Source organism: Octodon degus, unplaced genomic scaffold (assembly GCF_000260255.1).
Source record: "Octodon degus isolate 3935 unplaced genomic scaffold, OctDeg1.0 scaffold00379, whole genome shotgun sequence".
Classification (NCBI taxonomy): Eukaryota; Metazoa; Chordata; class Mammalia; order Rodentia; family Octodontidae; genus Octodon; species Octodon degus.
This window is the reverse complement of record NW_004524955.1, coordinates 591,446-595,873: the sequence shown is the minus strand read 5'-3', so window position 1 is coordinate 595,873 and position 4,428 is coordinate 591,446. Positions and strand designations below refer to the sequence as shown.

General features: G+C 41.4%; 1 protein-coding gene across 1 annotated transcript in view; it reads left to right on the top strand.

The window, feature by feature from the left end:
- Positions 1-4,422, top strand: part of LOC101582708 (zinc finger protein 304-like) — a 28,130-nt gene extending 23,708 nt beyond the window's left edge. The window contains exon 2 of the transcript XR_002819559.1: positions 4,282-4,422. The gene's annotated coding sequence lies outside the window, so the exon portion shown is untranslated. The remainder of the gene's footprint in view (positions 1-4,281) is intronic.
- The last annotated feature ends 6 nt before the right edge of the window (positions 4,423-4,428 follow it).

Here is a 4,428-nt window from a genome sequence, read left to right as displayed (position 1 = left end):
ATGGCATTTCTCTGACCTCACCTCCACCCCTGCTAACTGAAGCAGACATGAACTTCATTGCTTTTCAGGCTTTGGTTACACTGAGGCAGGGGTCACGCTCCTAGATTGGCAAGGGATACAATACAGACAAAAACGGTTGGCACTTCTGACTTTCATGGGGGTTATGAGGATTTTCTACCTTCAGCCTGAATATTCAGGGTTTTTTTTTTTTTGTTTGTTTGTTTTTTTGTATGTGTGTGGTACTGGGGATTGAACTGAGGACCTTATGCTTCCCAGGCAAGCACTTATTCTACTGAGCTATCTCCCCAGCCCCCTGAATGCTTAGTTGTTACAAGCCTTATGAAATACAATTAACACCCAATACACTACAAATACTTAAATTGTAAGGTGTGCACGTTTTCAGCCTGTGTGTACACCAGTGAAATTGCCATAATCAAGATAGCAAATGTATCCAATGGAAACAAAAGATTCCCGTGTCCCTTTATAACCCATTAGTCCTTATTCCTCCCAGATTTCCAAAAAGCAAGAGACAGTTTATGTAAAGAAAAGAAATCGTGGTGTGTACCTTTTTGAGGTTGAAGGCTCTGACTTTTTTCAGTAGTATCACTATTTTAAGATTATTTCATATTGTTGCAGAAACCACTAGTTTGTTAATTTGTATTCTGGACCAATCTTCCATTGTGTACCATGGTTAAAATCCATTCAGTTGTTAATAGATGTCTGAGTGGTTTCCAGTTTTTTTACTATTACAAATAAAGCTGCTATAAAATGTTTGTGTTTAAATTATGAGAGAATAATATTCCATTGCATTAGTATAGAGCTTTTTATCTGTTCACTGGTTGAAAATCATATCATTTGCTTTCAAGGTTTGGAAATTGTGAATAAATCTAGTACAAACATCTGTGCAGTTTCTGTGTGAACATCTTTTAAACTTTTTAGTTATCTGTCAGGGAGTATGATTTCATGGATTATATATTAAGAATGTCTAATCATAAGCTGTCTTTCAAAGTGACTATACCACTTTGAATCCCAAGCATCAATAGATGACAGTTTGGGATTGTAGCCACTCAAGGAGATACAGAGTGTTAGATCATTGTGGCTTTAGTTTGCCACTGCAGAATGCCACGTGATAGCATCTTTTGATATTCTTTTAAAAGTATCTTGCATGGAAATTTTTAATCAAGTTCATCTTACTGTTTTTCTTTCATGGATTTTATTTTCCATGTTTTTGTTAGCTTTTGATCACTAACAAAATGCTTGATATAAAGTAGTTGAGACATAAAGAGATTTATTTTGTCAAGGTTTCTGAAGCTCATGTTCAAGATCAGGCATCTCTTGGCTTGGGCCTGTGCTAAGTGTGGGAAGTCATGGTGGGTGTGCATGTTGGAGCAGGTGGTTGCATCTTAGGCTACAAAGGCAGAGAAGGAATGAGAGGTGTGTGGGAGGAGAGTGCTGACACACAATTCATGAAATCCTTTACAACAGTGGCTGTTGAGTGGTAGGACAAATGATTGGCAAACAAAGATGAATGTTAAAAATAGAAACAGCGGGGGGGGGGGGGGGGGGGGGCTCTGGCCCTAGCTCAGTCCTTTAAGTGGCTGCTTCCACAAAGCTGTCAGCCTCAGGTTGCTGGAGTTCAAACCTCAGAACTCTCCAGCTGACCAAAAGTGCCCTGAAGGCATTCGAGGAACAACAACAAAATAAATAAATAAATAAATAAAAATCCTTATTCCTAAAAATAGAAACACCAAGAAAGATCACACTCTAGTGATAGAAGAAATAGCCTTACACTATCCACATTCTCTGGACCCAGTGTCGTTTCAAAGGTGATGATTAAATTTATTCCTATATTAATTTTAGAAAGATGTTTTAAAAGACATTCCAAGGTTGTTTTTTTTACAGTGTCACTTGTAACCAAGTTGTTACAACGTAGTGCAGTCATTAATTTAGGCAAAATCCTAAAAGTGAAATGGCAATGTCACATACATGCTGAATAAGAATACTTGGATGGATTTGGGGAGAGATCATTTTTCAGTTTACTGAGCTATTCAGCACCAAATACAGAGTTGCAGTATTCCGCCTACTCACGACTGTCTAATCCCACTTTTTCTCTCCTTAGCACTTACATTAGTATGTATTCAGTGAGTATCTTTCAGATGAAAGGATACCACTATAATAACTAGGAGAAACACAGTATGGAAATAGTTTTTATTATTTCCACATCCTGAAGGACAAAGGCACACTCAGCAGTCCCACATATGACGTGAAGGAACCCTTGGAAGGGAACGGTGTGGGGATGCAGAACGGAAAGGAAGACAGAAGCAAGTAACTAGGACTGTTTTCCAGAAAACTACTGGGAGTGGCTACATTGAAGATATCCCCTTTGGGCACTGTCTTAGTTACTTTTATACCCGACACTCAAAATGAAGGAAGGAAAGGTTTATTTAGCTCACAGTTACTGGAGGGTTCAGTCCATATTCTGCTGGCTCCAAGGCAAGTGACAGCAGTTCATTGAGAAAACAACGCAGAGCAGAGGAGCAGCAGAAGCTGCGGCATCCATCAAGCCTCTTCTACGCTGCTCCACAGTGAAGATTGGAGCTCCTCCAAAGTGGCGCGGCTGCCAAGATCAAGCTCCTCCAAAGACAGACTTCTCCCCCGAAGTGGGTCAGTGGGGCAGGAAACCAGGCAGGGCAGCTTCCTGCCTTTCTCAATTCCTGGGCCCTGCCCACCTGCAGGGATAGGCCCCTTTGCTGAGATCTGCCAGAGCTGATTTAGCCAGGTTGACACAATGTATCAACTAACAGGCATGAAGGGAATATACACATTTTAGGATCTGTGGTTTAAAGAATTTTAATGAATTTTCTGCACTCATTAAAGCAATATGCAAAAAAAGTGGGCAACTTTGGCTTCCAGTTTATCCCAATAATATAGATAATATTGCATTTAGGAATATGTGCAACAGTCCGGAATATAGGCAGAGCAGTTGATGCTTATTCACGGGTGCATCTCATGCATCTACTATTGGGCCTGAAACTCTGTACATGTTCACTGAGCATTTTGAAAGTAGTAAATTAATGTACTGCTTCCCTATCCATTTTTACCTTAGTGGTGAGTCTTTCACTTTGTTGTCTTTACTTCACTTGTCAAATTTAATGAACAGGGGCTGGAGAGATGGCTCAGTGGTCTAAAGCACCTACTTGGAACAAGCTTGGCAAAGCACAGGGACCACGGTTCGATCCCCCAGCACCACATGCCAGCCAGCTGCGCCCCCTGGTGGGCTGAGCTGGCCACACACACACACATACACATAGACACACAATAAATAAATGTTTAAAAAAAAAATTAAGGAACAATAATTTCAAGTATTCAAACAAAAACAAAAACAAAAACAGCACAGTTTGGAGAGAGGAGCATGAATGTGGTAAACGTTTCAATCCAGCCATGAGTTCAGCTTCATTCTGACCTCTTGGACTTTGCTGTCTCAAATTTCCCTGAAATCTTAACCTTTCCCCCCTCACACGTCGCAGATACATTTCTCTGGAAGTGTTTCTGCATAACTGCATGATGACTATAAATCTCTCTCAGGAATTTGTGATTTAGCATTTTTCATGGATAATTTCAGCTCATGTAGACAGCATTGTAGTTACAAATAAGATGATAAATTTCTCAGCAAGAAAATGAAATTGTGTGATTTCACTTATTTTAAGGAATGATTCCATTGTGGCATATGTGCTCCCATTAAATGGTACCCAGTATGTTGGCGGGACGTTGCATGTGATCTGTTGACGTAATTTTCATTTTGAGATTAGAACAACTGGAAAATAGCTGTGAAGTAATATTATTTTAGTCAAATGGTTGTTTCCAGAGTAGGAAAACAATGACAGAATATACAGCCGGGAACAAAAGTTTCTCTGGAACGAAAGCCGCATTTTCACCCTTTCAGTACGCTTCAGTGGAGCCTATCTTCCCTCCTCTTCATTCCACTGCCTGTAGTCTGTCTCTCCTGGACCAAACATTAAAGGTTGCTACTTTTTTCTTGGTGCTGGGGATTGATCCTAGCCATGTTCATTGCCACACGGACACTCCAGACCTCTCTGGAGCGCAGCTCTCTCTGCATACTTGAAAAACAGCAGAACTGCCAATTACTAGCTATTGGAGAACACGGCGTGCATTCCCGAGGCGTACCTTACTCTGCCTACAGAGGCTGAAACAACGGGGTTTCTAACATTTCTGTGTGAGTCCTAAACTACACTCCAAGGAATCTGTGTTCGTTGCCTCTAGGAGGAAGCTGAGCACCCCCTGGTCTCTGGTGCCCTACAACTGCACTTCCCAGCGTCTGCCCAGGTTCCCCCGGCCTTTACCCACAAGCGCCCAGCTCATCAAACCACATCTGGCCCCACTACCCAGAAGTCCCTGCGGTGCGCGCAA